The 19,357-nt window shown below is 41.0% G+C and overlaps 1 protein-coding gene across 1 annotated transcript in view; it reads left to right on the top strand.

The window, feature by feature from the left end:
* The first annotated feature begins 8,641 nt into the window (after positions 1-8,641).
* The window catches only part of ACTA2 (actin alpha 2, smooth muscle), a 28,127-nt gene continuing 17,411 nt past the window's right edge, over positions 8,642-19,357 (top strand). Inside the window, exon 1 of the mRNA XM_060768762.2 lies at positions 8,642-8,724. The gene's annotated coding sequence lies outside the window, so the exon portion shown is untranslated. The remainder of the gene's footprint in view (positions 8,725-19,357) is intronic.

Below are 19,357 nucleotides of genomic sequence, written 5' to 3'. Positions count from 1 at the left end.
ATGCTGCTCCTCGGATTTGAACCTGTGACCTTTCACTTAGCAAGTTCAGCAGTTCAGCGGTTTAACCCACTGGAGGCTCTGGTATGAGCAAGCCTTTACCTTTACTTTATATCCCATCCTTCTGTCAAAAAGGGTTCCACTTCATTAATGTAATGGTTCGCTGTGCTCCCGTTTACAGTGTTGTATCACCACCTGCCTCCTTGTATCGGCTCCTGCAATCCCCAGCCATGTCAAATGAGTATTCGTGCCAAGTTTGGTCCAGATCCATCATTGTTTGAGCCCACAGTGCTCTCTGCATGTAGGCGAACTACAACTCCCAAACTTAAGGTCAATGGCCACCAAACTATAAATCTCAGCAACTACAACTCCCATACAGTCCTAGAAATACAGTACTAGAAATTCTAGGTCTATGGAGACTGGAGCCATGACTGTTAACGCTGCTGCAATAGGAGGAAGGGAGAGTACAGAAATGTATCTTGAAGACTATTCGTTGCAGAAAAATAGTTTTACATGATATAAGTCAAGTTGGACATGGCTCTGCACAGAGAGACACCCACTAGATTCCCAAATGTAAATGTCTATTTTCCCTTAAACTCCACCAGGGTTCACATGAGTATTCATGCCAAGTTTGGTCCAGATCCACCATTGTTTGAGTCCATAGTGGTCTCTGTATGTAGGTGAACTACAACTCCCAAACTCAAGGTCAATGCCCATCAAACCCTTCTAGTCTTTTCTGTTGATCATGGGAGTCCTGTGTGTCACCTTTGGTTCAATTCCATCATTGGTGGAGTTCTGAATGCTCTTTGATTGTAGGTGAACTATAAATCCCAAGAACTACAACTCCCAAATGCCAAAATCAAAAATTATTATTATTATTATTATTATTATTATTATTATTATTATTATGCTATTTGATCCTATATGCTTGGGATGCTATATTTGTAGAATGAACGGTGTCTTCCTGCCTGGCAGAATGGGGTTGGAATTGGATGGCCATCTGTTGGGAGGGCTTGAATGGGGTCTTCCTGCCTGACATGTATGTTCTGTATTCTGAGCCTGGGTTATCAAAGGATCAGCTCTGAGCTTGATTGCTTTTACTTCCGCAGTTTCCTTTCTCCCGAATCCATCCCATCGGCAGTAGATTAGTCGGGTCTGGAGAGATATTGTAAGGCAGGCCTGCGGGGATGAGGGCTTTTCCTCCAGCTCCTGAACAGAGAGACTCCGTGGGAGCCTGCTGGCCATGCACGTGCACTCCTTCCCTTCCCCCTCCTTCCCTTAGACTTAAGTTGGACGTCTTTCTGAGGGGGTGGGGTGGGAGGGGAAGTATTTTTTTGGGTTTTTGTGAGTGGATAACATAGCTTCCTTGAGATAGTGTCTACTGTCCAAATTTGGTGTCAATTCCCCCAGTGGTTTTTGAGTTCTGATGGTATCACAAACAAACATTACCTTTTTATTTATATAGATTTTATTATGTGTACATTGGAGGCATCAAATTGTTGCCGGCTGGAAGCCATCCTGAGTCCCCACCCCCAAACATGCCTATATCCGAACTGATTTTTGAAGAAAACACTTGCAGAAAAAAAGGATAGTGAAATATATGCCTTATTCTGACTTCATTTTCTTTTCATTGGCTTGTTCAGTCCACAGATACAAAGAGAAAAACTATCTTGAATTATAGTGGCTTTTGGCAGCAGTTATGTGTCTATTGTTAAGAGAACATGCAAGTTTTACTTTCCTTTTCTTGAATGTCTTAGGTGTGGTCCCTGACATCTGACTTCAAGGAAATTTAGCTGCCCTTGAGTGTTTCCTTATCATAAAGAAGCAGAGCCTAATTATGGACTGCATGCTGAAAACATAGCACTCTCATATTTGCAAGGGCTATGAAGGAGGCTAAAGGTCAGGCTGAAGTGGAAGACAAGAACACATACATCCTTGGAAATCTTGATTTTTAGTGAATGAAGAAGTAGGTGTAGCAAGTCTCCCATCTGGCATTGCTCCTTGTATTGTTGTTTTCATTTCCCTTCCCTAACTTGGTATCCTCTCCAATGTCGTTCTTCCAGCTCCTCATATGCTTCCATAATGTTTGATTCATCTGCAACATGCAGTTATAGTAATATGATACCACTTGAACTACAATAAACAACATTGTAAGCAATCTTCTCAATCTTCTAGACCAGTGGTACTCAACCTTCCTAATGCCTTCCTAACAGTTCCTCATGTTGTGGTGACCCCCAACCATAACTCTAACATTATGAATCACCATGTAAATAATGATCTGCAGGATGTACTTTCATTCACTGGAGCAAATGTGGCACAAATACCCGGTATGCCCAAATTTGAATACTGGTGGGGTTGGCGGGGGGATTGATTTTGTCACTTGGGAGTTGTAGTTGCTGGGATTTACAGTTAACATGTAAACAAAGAGCATTCTGAACCCCACCAACAATGGAATTGAACCAAAGTTGGCCAGGGACAGTCAGGCCGCAAAAGTGTCTCTCTCCATGGAATGACTTCATTTTATTCATAGATCATATCAGAGTATCTAATTTAGCCCCCAAACATGCCTTTGAATTATACACAAGGTCAACTGATAATTAATATATAGAGTAGATAAATCTTGATCTGATACACACAAAAAAATCTTTGTTCCAAATTTTTGAAATTAGGATATTTTGTTGTGAGCCGCCGTGAGTCCCTTCAGGAATATAGATAAATAAAGTTTCATTTCATAGAGTTAAGGAAAATAGCACCATAACCGAGTTTCCTGAGTCCCTGTGTTCCTCTGCCAAAACAACTTGGGTAGCTTTGGTACCATGCACCTTGACATGGGAGAGTAGAGGGCATTATTTGTTGCCCCAACTCAGGTATCAAATTGCCTTGGGTCAAACCTGGATCATCTTGAAGCCAATGCAGCTGAAAAACCTTACAATTTGTTTTGTCCTTATTTGGTCTCTTTTAGGACAAGTAGGGTTTTGAATCCAAGCAGGACAACTTATCACTGCTGGACAAAATCTAAGTGAGATGCACATTGCACAACTTATTATTTAACTCCTTTCTTTAAAAAATGCACATAATATATTGAAATCCATTAAATTGTCTACTGTAGGATCAACCTTTTAATCAAATAGGATGAATGTTCCGTTAGACTAGAACACCAGTTTGGCATCCTGCCTTCGTGTGCTCACAGCCAATCACGGCAGTGTTAACCATAAATGTAAATGCATTTTGCTTTCAGAGTAGATTATCTTGATTTTTTTAAATTTTAGCCACAAGGTTCATTTGAGCTTTCAGTGGTGCATGAAGAAGAGGGTGGGACTGTTCTGTCAGTGTGAGTTTTGCAATATACAGTCAGAGCTATGAGACTTCCTTTTTCATTAGGAATATTTGTTTGTGAAACATTAATGAGCTTCTCTTTATTCTTGGTTCTTAGAACAATAAAATAACATCCCAAAAAATAGCTCAACTTGCCGCAGCTGTTCAAAGTCCAGTCGTGGTAGAGGAGGCAGAGGAGGAAGGAAAAATAAACTCCAGTTTAAAATGTTTGAGGAAATAAATAGAATTATATCACGTACTTGGGAGTTAGTTTGTTGTTCATTCATTCAGTCGTTTCCGACTCTTCGTGACTTCATGGACCAGCCCACGCTAGAGCTCCCTGTCGGCTGTCACCACCCCCAGCTCCTTCAAGGTCAATCCAGTCACTTCAAGGATGCCATCCATCCATCTTGCCCTTGGTCGGCCCCTCTTCCTTTTTCCTTCCATTTTCCCCAGCATAATTGTCTTCTCTAAGTTTTCCTTTCTTCTCATGATGTGGCCAAATTACTTCATCTTGGCCTCTGCTATTCTTCCCTCCAATGAGCAGTCAGGCTTTATTTCTTGAAGTATGGACTGGTTGGATCTTCTCGCTGTCCAAGGCACTCTCAGAACTTTCCTCCAGCACCACAGTTCAAAAGCATCTATCTTCCTTCGCTCAGCCTTCCTTATGGTCTCACAACCGTAGGTGATTATGGGGAATACACTGCTTTAACTATGCAGACTGAACTGTTTAAAATCTTAAAAGATGATGCTGTCAAGGTGATGCATGCCATTTGCCAGCAAATATGGAAAACACAAGAATGGCCATCAGACTGGAAAAAATCAACTTATATCCCCATACCAAAAAAGGGAAATGCGAAAGACTGCTCAAACTTCCGTACAGTGGCCCTTATTTCTCATGCCAGCAAGGTAATGCTCAAGATCCTGCAAGGAAGACTCCAGCAATACATGGAGCGAGAGTTGCCAGATGTTCAAGCTGGGTTTAGAAAAGGCAGAGGAACGAGAGACCAAATTGCCAATATCCGCTGGATAATGGAGAAAGGCAGGGAGTTTCAGAAAAACATCTACTTCTGCTTCATTGACTATTCTAAAGCCTTTGACTGTGTGGATCATAATAAATTGTGGCAAGTTCTTAGTGGGATGGGCATCCCAAGCCACCTTGTCTCTCTCCTGAGGAATATTGGCAATTTGGTCTCTCATTCCTCTGCCTTTTCTAAACTTGTATGTATGTATATATGTATGTGTATGTATATATGTGTGTTTGCTTGTGTATGTGCATATATATATATATATATATATAGAGAGAGAGAGAGAGAGAGAGAGTGAGTATATATGTTTGTGTATTTGTGTGTTTATATGTGTACATGCATATTGCGTATATGTGTCTGCTTGTCTGTATGCATATTTGTATATATATATATATATATATATATATATGTGTGTGTGTGTGTGTGTGTGTGTGTTTATATGTATATATGTATGTGTTCTTGTATATATGTATGTGTGTATATGTGTATATTTTTGTGTGTTTGTGCATGTGTGTGTATGAATGTGTTCATGTGTATATGTATATGAGTGTATTTGTATATGTATATATGGTGTATTGGGGGGGGGGTTAAGTCTGTTCCACTGGGGTTTTGTGTGTGTGTGTGTACGTGTGGTTTTTTTAAGGGGTGATGGATGCGCGTTGGACTGTTAGGTGTATTGTGTCCAAATTTCGTGTCAATTTATCCAGTGGTTTTTGAATTATTTTTATTTATATAGATATTTTTGCTAATAGTTACTTGTAAATCTTACGTGTCATGAATTCTTATTGTCCCTTACTACAATTTTGAAATCCTGGCAGAACTAAGAAGGAAGTTGAAAAAGTACCTTACTTGGGAAGCCCCTGTTCCACTCCACCACGAACTTAGTTTTAGAAGATGTGGAGGAGATGAAGTGAAGCAACTCTGAGACTGATCTCTGTAGTTGGCCTAGAACAGTTTGCAGCTGGCAATTGTGGCTATTTCTGATAGTCACACTGCAAATCTAGTTGCAAAATTGGTCTGACCATATCCTTTCTCTTTCCCTACAACACAGGGTAATTGTATAATTTGTGGTCACATTAAAATGGAATACCTAAAAACATCAGTAATAGGATTCCAACAAAATTCATTTGCAAATATATTTTAATCGAAAGATGCATTTTTGATTGTTGGTTTCTAGATGTGGAAAAAACTGGTTTTGTAACATTTGTGTTTGCATTCTCTCTCTCTCTCCCCACACCCCATTCTGTATTCTTTCCTTCTGCAAGTGAACCCAGTAATTAAAAAATATCACATAATTTATGCTATGATGTCACCAAAGAGGTAGTTTTTGGACCCAGTACAGATTTTTAACAATTTCTTTCCTCTCACTCACATATCACAATCTCATCCCATAATACATTGCGATACAGTCAGACTTGGCAGTGTTTATTTATTTACTATACAGGGTTAGTCAAAATGAATAGGCCAATATTATTGCCTTAAACCATCTTATTGGCCTATTCATTTTGACTAACCCTGTATTTCTATACTCTTCTCAGCCCGAGGGCAACTCAGGGCGGTTTACAAATCGGCACAATTTGATGCTACAATAATATAAACAGTTAAAAGCATATAACATCCATAAAATTCCATGAACAATAAAATCAATAAAACATAAATCCTCCGCATCTAATTTCCAGAATCATTATCTGATCGCAATTGTCCAGCCGTTCCGAGGTCAAGTAATTATCTGCTACACTGCATTTGAGAAAGCCTGCTCACAAAGCCAGGTTTTGACTTTTTTTTGAAAAGAGGGTGGGGGCCGATCTAATGTCCCTGGGGAGGGCGTTCCATAGCTGAGGGACCACCACTGAGAAGGCCCTATCTCTCGTCCCCGCCAACCAAACCTGTGAAAAAGACAAGACCGAGAGCGGGGCCTATCCAGAAGATCTTAAATTCCTGGATGGTTCATAAGGAGAGATATGTTCGGACAGATAAGCAGGGTCAGTATATATGCATGTAAACTTTGGAGAAAACTCTTTATTCTTATATTTGAGAGTCAACGTTTTCAAGTGTTCTCACCACTGTCCACAATTATGAATTTCTAAGAAGGTTCTTTTGGGTTTTTTCGGGCTATAGGGCCATGTTCTAGAGGCATTTCTTCTGACGTTTCGCCTGCATCTATGGCAAGCATCCTCAGAGGTAGTGAGGTCTGTTGGAAATAGGACAATGGGTTTATATATCTGTGGAATGGCTGGGGTGAGGCAAAGAGCTCTTCCCTGCTAGAGCTAGGTGTGAATGTTTCAACTGACCACCTTCATTGCCATTTGAAGGCCTGCCTGAGCCTGGGAAAATCTTTTGTTGAGAGGTGTTAAGATGTGCCTGGTTGTTTCCTCTCTGCTGTTTTGCTGTTGTGATTTTAGAGTTTTTTTAATTTCTAAGAACTTTTTAAAATTGATTTTTCTTAACCTTTCTTCATGAAAATTTAACCATGATTTTTAAAAAGAAACTTTTTTTAAAAAAGAATGTTCACATAAAATTCATTTATACACAAAATAAATTTCACCTGTTTACCACCCCCACTACTTCTGAGTATTCCTTGTTAAAGGAATCAATTGGATTTTCATAAAAAGACAAACAACCTGAAAACACACACACAATCTCTAATCATCCTAATGGCCATCCACTTTGTTAACGCTCATGGTGTCAGGCTGATATATGAGGCACATAATGCACCTTCTTGACAAAATGCATTCTCAAACTGGTTATGTTTTTCATGGGTTCTGAGAAGGCTCAGGAAAGCTCATATCAGAAGAAGTGACTAATCTGGATTTCCCCCTTCTTCTAGTCACCCGGGATGAAAGAGTCTTTGTGAGAGGAACTATATTTGAGACAAACACAGGAAGAGAGTACTGTATGTGGGCTTCTGTAACCACCTCAACATGCTGTTACCATCTCAATGTGTTGATCTAATGTGGCAACAATGGAGATGGTTGTGCAATGGAGAGTTTAAACCATTGGCTATCAACTGTGATCCTCCTGGTGGATTTTTAGCTTTTGATGAACAGTTATGAGAAGGGTTGGCCAAGGACATCTGAAGATCTGATTTGTTTTTATGCCATATTTTTTCTGACATGGGATCAAAAGCAGCTATACAAATTTAAAAGACAATCATCACATTCAAATACCATTGTAGATCTAAATAAATAAAAATGTAAGGTTCATTTGTGGGATTAACATAACTCAAAAACCACTGGACGAATTGACACCAAATTTGGACACAATACACCTATCAAGCCAATGAGTGACCATCACTCATAAAGACACTGAAAAACACAGCAGAAGGGACTTAAAAAGCCAAAAAAGCAAAAAGATGCTACAATGCATGCGCCAAAAAAAAAATACTCCCCCTGGCAAACCAAACACACAATAGCATATCCACACTCTCTTCCGGACTACAACTCCCAGCATTCCCTAGACCAGGCCCTTTAAGAGAGGAGGATGATCCAAATGCACTGCTTCCAAGCTGCAAACTTTCTTCTCCTTGGATTTCTTTGAGAGCATCCCAATCCCTGCCTATTTCTAATTTCCTATTCCTGGACTGCAACTCCCAGCAATCCTCCAGATAGATAGATTAGATAGAGATAAATAGGTAGGTAGGTAGGTAGGTAGGTAGATCGATCAGGAGAACTGCTGGGAGTTGCAGTAAGTAAGTAGGTCCCCTGCCATGCGTTGCTGTGGCCCACATGAGGGTTCTGTGTGGGAGGTTTGTCCCAAATCTATCATTGGTGGGGTTCAGAATGCTCTGTGATTGTAGGTGAACTATAAACCCCAGCAACTACAACTCCCAAATAACAAAATCATTTTTTTTCAGTGAAGGACATACATTGGGTTGTTAGGTGTCTTGTGTCCAAATTTGGTGTCAATTTGTCCAGTGGTTTTTGAGTTCTGTTAATCCCACAAACGAACATTACATTTTTATTTATATAGATACCTAACTACTGTCCTCCTTTGACAGCCTCTGTGTGGGCCATGCTATTGTAGCCTGTGTTCCTTGCCAGGAGCCACCAGTCACTCGTGTGCAATCCTACATCAGTCTTTCTGCAGCTCCTAAAATTTCAATGTTGATCTGACAGGCAGCTGCTGCCTCCTCCTGCCTTGCATTCTCCGGAATGGAATGCAGCGTGGAAGAGACCCAGGGCCTGGTGGCCACCCAGATCCGAGGGTTTTGTGTAGAAGCCCCTATATGGTTCTGTTTGACAGAGAGACAGAAATGGGGCCTGGGTTTGCTCCTTGTTTGGGAAGCCGGTGGGAGGGGAAGAGCCCACAGAACTATAAAACGGGAGTCTGCTCTGTTTCCCAGTGCACCATCCCAGAGCAGCTCTCCCCGGCCAAAACAGACAGGGTAAGTGGCAGTGAACCAAAGGAGAGATTGCTGGAGTTGCATGATCTGTTTAGATAGGAATGGCTTCCTTAATGAAGAACTTTGCTGCCTGAAAAAAAAAACTCACTCAAAAACACAGAAGTAATCTACATACATGAAAAGGCATTTGTTCTTTGTGGTCATAGGATGTGATGCCCATCTTTAAGCCTTAATAACGGACATCACATTCCATCTCTAAGGCTGGGATGTGGGACTGGCTTCCAATGAAATACCATAACACTTCTTTTTGATTTAACACACGTTGGATCCAGTTCTATGGCATAATTCAAACCAAAGTTTTAATTCTCATATATTTTGATGGGAGAGTCAAGGGATTGAAGGGTTTTGTTAGTGGGTTTGTCTTGTTCCCTTACCTTTCTTGTTTAAATTCATATATTAAAACTAGCCATCCCCTGCCATGCGTTGCTGTGGCCCAGTCTGGTGATCTGGAAAATAAAGTAATGAGAAAGTGATGGTTTCTAATATATGTAATTTTTTATGCTTGTCGGTAAACAGTATTTCTTGCTATTGTCGAAGGCTTTCATAGCCGGAATCACTGGGTCGTTGTAGGTTTTTTCAGGCTATTTGGCCATGTTCTAGAGGCATTCTCTCCTGACATTTCGCCTGCATCTATGGCAAGCATCCTCAGAGGTAGTGAGGTCTGTGGGAACTAGGAACGTTTCACCCACATCTATGGTAGGCATCCTCAGAGGCTGAGAAATCTCTGAGGATGCTTGCCATAGATGCAGGCGAAACGCCAGGAGAGAATGCCTCTAGAACATGGTCATATAGCCCGAAAAAACCTACAACAACCCAGTAATTCTTACTGTTTCTTTGCCAGTGTTGATGTGGAGATTGTCTGCTTTGCCTACTCTGGAACATGCAACATATGATTGTACTTTTTTTGGGGGGGGGGGGGGTCCCTTTCAAACCTATGATACTATATCTGTCTGTGTGTATATCTATGACTGGATGCGTCTTTGTCAGGAGGGCTTTGATTATGTTTTCTTGCCCTGGTGAAGGGAGTTGGACTGGATGGCCTTAAGTGTTATCTTTGGTCCTGGGGGTTCCATGTGGGAAGTTTGCCCCATTTCTGTCATTAGTGAGGTTCAGAATGCTCTTTAGTTGTAGGTGAACTATAAATCCCAGTAATCACAACTCCCAAATGTCAAGGTCTATTTCCTCCAAACGCCATCTGTGTTCATATTTGGGTATATGAATATTTGTGCCAAGTTTGGTCCAGACCCATCATTGTTTGAGGCCAGAGTGCTCTCTGAATGTAGGTGAACTACAACTCCCAAACTCAAGGTCAATGCCCACCAACCCCTTCTAGTGTTTTCTGTTGGGAGTCCTGTGTGCCACATTTGATTCAATTCCACCATTGGTGGAGTACAGAATGCTCTTTGATTGTAGGTGAACTATAAATCCCAGCAACTACAACTCCCAAATGACAAAATCAGTTTTTTTGAGTGATGGTCACTCCTTGGGTTAGTAGGTGTCTTGTGGTCAAATTTGGCAGCCATTCGTCTAGTGATTTTTGAGTTATGTTAATCCCACAAATGAACATTACATTTTTATTTATATAGATTAAAAATTAAGCAGCTATGATAATATCACCCTTTGTCAAGATTTTGTACAACCTTTTTGTCAATATAGTCATTGCGGGAAACTGAAAGGAGGAAATCTACTTTGCAAGAATGCTTTTTAATAGTGTTTCAAAAACAGCTGTCCGGTAGATTCCAGTACATGCAAAGTGGAGTCTCCTCCTTCAGTTACTATAGTCCACTTTCTTTTTTCTCATGTGCATTTCCTTTTCGGATGCTGTACCCTTTTGTTCTTGAACTTATTCTTTATTGCTTCCTCAAAATTCTTTTTCTTTTAAGGTTCTTGACAGCTTTCTGGAGACAGAGCTTTTGAAACACTAGTAAACACTGATTTAGAGCCAACAGAGATATTTATGCTCAATATTTTACCTCATTGTTGCTTAACCAAGAGGAGATTAATTTGAATTTAGTGATGAACTTCAATTCAGAGCTTTTGGGGGTTGAAGCGTGTGTTTTTGTTATTCACATTGATTATAAAAACAATGTATATTTGATTTTTTTATTTATGGTGTCAGGCAACTGAACAGTTGTATTGCATTTTTGACAGAACAAACAAACATACAAAAGACACAGAGTTTGCAAGCTTGGTAGTTGATTAAATGTCCTTTGACCAGTATCTGGCCACTTGGAGTGCCTCTGGTGTTGCCGCAAAAAGGTCCTCCATTGTGCATGTAGCAGGGCTCAGGTTGCATTGCAGCAGGTGGTCTGTAGTTTGCTCTTCTCCACACTCGCATGTTGTGGATTCCACTTTGTAGCCCATTTCTTAAGGTTGGTTCTGCATCTCGTGGTGCCAGAGCGTAGTCTGTTCAGCGCCTTCCAAGTCACCCAGTTTTCTTTGTGCCCAGGGGGGAGTCTCTCATTGGGTATCAGCCATTGATTGAGGCTCTGGATTTGAGCCTGCCACTTTTGGACTCTCGCTTGCGGAGTGTCTCTGTAGATCTTAGAAAACTATTTCTTGATTTAAGTCGTTGGCATGCTGGCTGATGTCCAAACAAGGGATGAGCTGGAGATGTCTCTGCCTTGGTCCTTTCACTATTGGCTGCTACTTCCCGGCGGATGTCAGGTGGTGCAATACCGGCTAAGCAGTGTAATTTCTCCAATGGTGTAGGGCGCAGACACCCCGTGATAATGTGGCATGTCTCATTAAGAGCCACATCCACTGTTTTAGTGTGGTGAGATGTGTTCCACACTGGGCATACATACTCAGCATCAGAGTAGCATAGCGCAAGGGCAGATGTCTTCACTGTGTCTGGTTGTGATCCCTAGGTTGTGCCAGTCAGCTTTCGTATGATATTGTTTCTAGCACCCACTTTTTGCTTGATGTTCAGGCAGTGCTTCTTGTAGGTCAGAGCACGGTCCAGAGTGACTCCCAGGTATTTGGGTGCGCTGCAATGCTCCAGTGGGATTCCTTCCCAAGTGATCCTCAGAGCTCGGGATGCTTGTCTGTTCTTAAGGTGAAAAGCACATATCTGTGTTTTAGATGGATTAGGGATCAGCTGGTTTTCCCTGTAATAGGAATGTATATTTGATGATGTAATATTTATTGCTACTCCCTCTGACTAATATCTAAAAAAACATTAGAAAAAAACCCTGTTGGGGCATTATAATTTATCTGTTTTCAATATAGCATTAACTGAGGCTGGATCTACACTTTCATATAATCCAGTTTGTGAATCCAGATTATCGGCTTTGAATTGGATTCTATGAGTCTACACTGCCATATAATGCAGTTTGAAGCAGAAAATCTGGATTCAGAAAATGGATTATATGGCCGTATAGATAGGGCCTAAAATGTCATCTAACGTGGGTAAAACTTACTCTAAGGAGTAAATGCTGCAAAAATACCCATTGGTCTAGATCAACCGATAGGCTGTTAGGAATTGTGGGAGTTGTAATCCAAAACACCCGGAGGGCCAAAATTTGCCCATGTCTAGTCTATATTCTCAAGGACAATGATTTGAGATTTATAGGGACTGAGAGTTACAGAATATTATTTCTGATCCTGGCTCTGAGTAAAAGAGTCTTCACTTTAGAAGTTCTAACATGCCTTTCTATATCCAGGGACCTATTGAGGGAACAACAGATGCGTAAGAGCTTCTGATAATTGCAGAGATATTTGAAGGAGACTAAATAGGATGTGATTGTGTGTATGTATCACAGTACTGAGTCTCATAATTATAAAGTTGGTATTTTCTCCAGTACCTGAATTGGCACGTGTTGAATTGGGTAAGACATGCTTAATGCAACATCTTTCTATGTTTTGGTACTAGAGAGTTGTATGGATGTTGTTGTTTCTTAATAAAATGTTCATTTTAAGTGCTCACTATTGGCTTTTTCTACATGAGATCCCTGTCAGCGTCTGTACAGCTCCAAACATGATTGCCTCTTAGAAGTCTTTCAGGAAAGACCTGGTCTACAGATGTTTTCCCAACCCATATTACTGTTGGTATGTAGGTCTTCAATCACCCTACCCAATCTTGGAAGCTAAACAGGATTCCCCTTGGTTAGCTCTTGGATAAGAGACTTCCAATGAATACCAGGTGCATTGTTGAAGGCTTTCATGGCTGGACTCACTGGGTTGCTGTGAGTTTTTCGGGCTGTATGTCCATGATCTGGAAGCATTCTCTCCTGACATTTCTCCCACATCTATGACAGCCATCCTCAGAGGTTGAGAGGTCTCTGAGGATGCCGCCATAGATGTAGGCAAAACTTCAGGAGAGAATGCTTCTGGAACATGGCCATACAGCTCAGAAAACTCACAGTAATCCAATACCAGGTGATGTCAGCTATATTTGAAAAGAAAAAACCGACAAAACAACTTCTTAGTCTTCCTTGCCCAATAAAACTATGAAATTCATGGGGTTGCCATAAATTAACAGGTGACTTGAAGACTTGTGGGCAAGACACTCTTCAAATACAGTGAGGCCACTACATTTGAAGAACATCTTACCATGAAAGCATAATCTAGCTAGTTCATTTCACAACCTTCAGGAAGGCAAGGTGCGCAATTGTTGTCTTTCTAATGAGACAGTTCAGGACAGCAGTTTTTGAGATGCTGATCTCAAGTCATTGTAGTGTTTTGGTCTTCTTGCTGCTCTTGTGAAACTCTCTCCCCAGTGATGTTAGATCAGCCCCCTCCTTCCTGACCTTCAGAAAAAGAGTGAAAATGTGGCTTTGGGATCAAGCCTTTGGAGAAGAACTATAGTGCAATAGATGGACTGGAATTATGTGCCATGACTACCGGAATGACCTGCATTATGACTGCGAATAGCATGGTTTTATAGTGATTCCGATGTTTTTAAAATGTTTTTCAGTTTTGATTTTAATTCAATTTAAATGTTCATTTTAATTGTATATTGTTGTTAAGGCATCAAATTGTTGCCTATCTTTAAACAAATTTGAGTCCCCTTCCAGGTCGAGAAAGGCAGGATATAAAATAGCAAATAAATAAATAAATAGTGTTGTTTTCCGTGCCAGTGGGGTAGATTCTAGTTTGTATCTTAATATAATTTTTAGATTACTTTGACAAGTTGTTGTTGTTCATTCGTTCAGTCGTTTCCGACTCTTCGTGACTTCATGGACCAGTCCACGCCAGAGCTCCCTGTCGGTCGTCACCACCCCCAGTTACAAACCTGAAGTTTGACAAGTTACAAACCTGACATATTGCATAAAATCAAAAGGAAGCAATCATAGTGACAGTAGTAGAGGTGGGTGAATGTGAGTAAGAAGTCATTTCTTGTACAGAACTTACTTTTCTTGGTCACAACTTCCAGAGGCCAGTGGCTGGTTTTTGGGGGCCCTTCCAGACAGCCCTATATCTTGAAATATCAAGCCAGAAAATCCAATAATATCTGCTTTGAACTGGGTTATCTGAGTCCACACTCAGATAATCCTTTTGGGCTCCTCTCAAATGCACGTTTTCTACTCCTACATCATCCAGGGTTTTATTATTTAACCTTGTCCATGTGGCCCGCCATTGTGTTCGATTTTATATTATGTTATTTTGCTTTGTTTACTCTATTTTGTTACTGTATGTATTTTATTGTGATGTAATTTTTGTTGTTTCTTGTTGTTTGCATTTTGTATTTTATTTTGCTGTACTGTATTTTTGGGCTAGAAGCCTCCATTGGCGTAGTGGGTTAAAGTACGAGCTGCTGAACTTGTTGACCGAAAGGTCGCAGGTTCAAATCCGGGGAGCGGCGTGCGCACCCACTGTTGGCCCCAGCTTCTGCCAACCTAGCAGTTCGAAAACAGGCAAATATGAGTAGATCAATAGGTACTGCAACGGCGGGAAGGTAACGGTACTCCTTGCAGTCATGCTGGCCACATGACCTCAGAGGTGTCTACAGACAACACCGGCTCTTTGGCTTAGAAATGAAGATGAGCACCACACTCCAGAGTTGGACATGACTGGACTTAATGCCAGGGGAAAACCTTTACCTTTTACCTATTTTTGGGCTTGGCCTCATATTAGCTGCCCCGAGTGCCCTTTGGGGAGATGGTGGCGGGGTATAAATAAAGATTATTATTATTATTACTAGCCATCCCTTGCCACGCATTGCTGTGGCCCAGTCTGGTGATCTGGAAAAGTAATGAGAAAGTGTTGGTTTCTAATATATGTGATTTCTTTATGCTTTTTTGGTAAACAGTATTTTTTGCTGTTCCTTTGTCAGTATTGATGTGGAGATTGTCTGGTTTGCCTATTCTGGAACATGCAACATATGATTGTCCTTCTTTAGGGGTCACTTTCAAATCTATGATACTATATCTCTCTCTCTGTGTGAATCATATATATCTATATGTATGGCTGGATGGCTCTTTGTCAGGAAGGCTTTGATTACATTTTCTTGCCCTAGTGAAGGGAGTTGGACTGGATGGCCTTAAGTATTTTCTGTTGATCATGGGGGTTCTGTGTGGGAAGTTTGCCCCAAATCTGTCGTTGGTGGGGTTCAGAATGCTCTTTGATTGTAGGTGAACTATAAATCCCAGTAACTACAACTCCCAAATATCAAGGTCTATTTTTCCCAAACTCCATCTGAGTTCATATTTGGCCATATGGAATATTTGTGCCAAGTTTGGTCCAGATCCTTCATCGTTTGAGTCCACAGTGCTCTCTGGGTGTAGGTGAACTACAAGTCCCAAACTCAAGATCAATGTCCACCAAACCCTTCCAGTATTTTCTGTTGGTCATGGGAGTCCTGTGTGCCACATTTGGTTCAATTCCATCATTGGTGGAGTTCAGAATGCTCTTTGGTTGTAGGTGAACTATAAATCCCAGCAACTACAACTCCCAAATGATAATATCAATTTTTGAGTGATGGTCACTCCTTGGGTTAGTAGGTGTCTTGTGACCAAATTTGGCAGCAGTTTGTCCAGTGGTTTTTGAGCTATGTTAATCCCACAAATGAACATTACATTTTTATTTATATATAGATGATGATGATGATGATGATGATGATGATGATGATGATTATTATTATTATTATTATTATGTGGGATTTTCTGCCTTGATATTTTGGGATATAGGGCTGTGTGGAAGGGCCCTGAGAGATTTAGTACAGACCCTAGACTCACAAGGTTCTGAGGTTAGTAATCCAAAACAGTAAAATTTCCAAGCTCTGGATTGCAAGCCTTATATTTTGAATGAGATTTGCTTTTGCTCTTAACATCCTGTGCAATATTGCTGCACTGGGAGCATTTTTAGTCATGTCTAGGAGCAAAATGATTAACAGCTAATGGCATACCTTAATCATCTTTGGAGAAATACACATGCCAGGTTTATTGCCAAGCTTGGAGTTAAATGAGCTACTGCAAGATCATTATTTCAGCAGTCTGGAGCAGCTCGGGATTCTAAATCACTGCTTTAATGCCATTAGAAGACTTGACTTAAAGGTCTGATTTTCTTGAATTTCTCACATTGGCTGCTTACTAAATATGGCTTTCATTTAGAACTCACCATATGCATAGGCAGAAATGCAGCCTTCCCTCCTCCTTCCTCGAAGGATTCTTTTTTGGCTCCGTTGACTTGAGTTTGAGGGAGAAAAAAACTTGACTGTTCCAGCTCAGTTCCAAAAACAGACTTTTGAAAGACTTTGCTTCCTAATTAGGAAATGGTTTGTTCCAAACGGGCTAGAGAGACTCACGTTAGGTAATGTTTCTGTGCTGTCGAATAAATGCTGAAATATAACCATCCTCTGTCACTATTAAAGATATCTTTTCAAGCGTTTCTCTTATTTACTTTGCCCTTCCTCGGTGCAATTCATTTTTAACAATTAAAATAAAATTTCCAACTTTTTCCCAGAAGTTCAGATGAACTATGCTTAATTCTCATCCAGATTGAGCCGAGAAACAGTCAGTGAAAGACAGAAGTCCCCAAAGCACGCAATGATGATGTCCAGATAACATGTTTTGAGGGGTTCACCTAAAAGAGCAATGTTAAAATGTAACAAAATAGAAATATATGGGAAATCATAGAATCAAAGAGTTGGAAGAGACCTCATGGGCCGTCCAGTCCAACCCCCTGCCAAGAAGCAGGAATATTGCATTCAACTCACCCCTGACAGATGGCCATCCAGCCTCTGTTTAAAAGCTCCCAAAGAAGGAGCCTCCACCACACTCCGGGGCAGAGAGTTCCACTGCTGAACAGCTCTCACAGTCAGGAAGTTCTTCCTCATGTTCAGATGGAATCTCCTTTCTTGTAGTTTGAAGCCATTGTTCCGCGTCCTAGTCTCCAGGGAAGCAGAAAACAAGCTTGCTCCCTCCTCCCTGTGGCTTCCCCTCACATATTTATACATGGCTATCATATCTCCTCTCAGCGTTCTCTTCTTCACGGTAAACATGCCCAGCTCCTTAAGCCGCTCCTCATAGGGCTTGTTCTCCAGACCTTTTATCATTTTAGTCGCCCTCCTCTGGACACATTCCAGCTTGTCAATATCTCTCTTGAATTGTGGTGCCCAGAATTGGACACAATATTCCAGGTGTGGTCTAACCAAAGCGGAATAGAGGGGTAGCATTACTTCCCTAGATCTAGACACTATGCTCCTATTGATGCAGGCCAAAATCTCATTGGCTTTTTTTGGCATCACATCACATTGTTGGACATTGTTAAACTTGTTGTCCATGAGGACTCCAAGATCTTTTTCACACGTACTGCTCACGAGCCAGGCATTGCCCCTCTTTTTATTTCTTAAAAAAAAAAATTATATTTAAATTATTTTTTTGCCTGGGGAAATATTTCAAAATGAAGTAAATAGTTAAGCATTGTCCCTTGCATCAGATTTCTGTATCCCAAGGTATATATTGATAAAATCCAATGGAGTCACTGATAGACTAGGACAGGAAGAGAGATCCCATAGATGCCATTTTAAGGGCACCAACAGAGGAAAATGTACTGAGCCAGCAATGGGAAACATGCCTCTCCAAATGGTATTGAACTACAGCAATAATAATATATATACTTTATTTATATAGCTTAAGAGCAGTACATGGCTCAAGAGCAGTTTGTGTGAAAAAGATCTTGGAGTCCTTGTGGACTACAAGTTCAACATGAGCCAACAATGTGATGTGGCGGCAAATGGGATTTTGGCCTGCATCAATAGGAGTATAGTGTGTAGATCCAAAATCCCCCTCTTCTGCCTTGGTTAGACCACACCTGGAATATTGTGTCCAATTCTGGGCACCACAATTGAAGAGAGATATTGACAAGCTGGAATGTGTCCAGAGGAGGGCAACTCAAATGATCAAGGGCCTGGAGAACAAGCCCTGTGAGGAGTGGCTTAAAGAGCTGGGTACATTTAGCCTGAATGAGAGAAGGCTTAGAGGAGACATAATAGCCATGTATAAATATGTGAGAGGAAGTCATAGGGAGGAGGGAGCAAGCTTGTTTTCTGCTGCCCTGGAGACTAGGATGCAGAACAATGGCTTCAACTACTTCAACTCCAGCCTGGAACCACACTTTATGCCAGTGGTTTAACCACCAACCACAGTGTGGAGTGAGGGGGGAAGAGGTTTACATTCTCTACATGAGATCCGTAACTTTTTGACCAACTTCCCTGAAACCTGGTCAAAAGCTTTCACACCATATTCCAAATAAGATAGATAACAACACTATGTTATTGTGGAGGGTAGGATAAAATACCAAACCATTATGGAATTTTTGAGGTGGTGAGCAAATTATGCTACATGCCACTGCCACATAATATGCATAGCAAACAAGCAGTCAGCTCTCCCATGTGGCAGAATGAGTGTGGATCTCAGGCATCTATTTTTGGATATGATGAGAAGGCAGGAAATGGTTCCTCATTTAATGTGGTGGCACAATGGGTTAAACCGCTGAGCTGCTGAACTCACTGACATGAAGGTTGCAGTTCGAATTCACGAGACGGAGTGTTTGCCTCAACTCCTGCCAACCTAGCAGTTCGAAAAAATGCAAATGTGAGTAGATCAATAGGTACCACTTTGCCAAAAAGGCAAACAACATTCCATGCAATCATGCCAGCCACACGACCAGGAGGTGTCTTCGGACAGCACAGGCTCCTTGGCTTGGAAATGGAAATGAACATCACTCCCCAGAGCCGAAGATGAAAAAGGAATCCTTTGCCTTTGTCTATTTGTCTTTCATTGTTTCAAGGCATTGAATGTTTGCCTGTGTCAGTATATATGCTGGAATCCGCCTGTGTCCCCTCGGGGAGATAGAGCGGATTGCACTTATTATTATTATTATTATTATTATTATTATTATTATTCTGACACAAAACACAGTGTGTCACAGCAAAGGAGATCTATATGCTGGATTTCGTATCACAAAATCACAAGTCGAACACTTCCCAAGTAACTAAGACTGTGTGATATATTTTTGAATGATGCGTGCAGATCCAAATAAGGTGGCCTTTTGCAGCTGACAGATTGTGATTTTGTCAATGTTTATTATTTCCAAATGTCAACTGACATCTTTTGGCATGGCATCTCCAGCTCATCTCGTTTGGGTATCAGCCAGCACGTCAACGACTTAA

This window comes from Anolis sagrei, chromosome 3, assembly GCF_037176765.1.
Source record: "Anolis sagrei isolate rAnoSag1 chromosome 3, rAnoSag1.mat, whole genome shotgun sequence".
NCBI classification, from domain to species: domain Eukaryota; kingdom Metazoa; phylum Chordata; class Lepidosauria; order Squamata; family Dactyloidae; genus Anolis; species Anolis sagrei.
The sequence above is the reverse complement of the archived record's forward strand: the minus strand, read 5'-3'. Positions and strand labels throughout refer to the sequence as shown.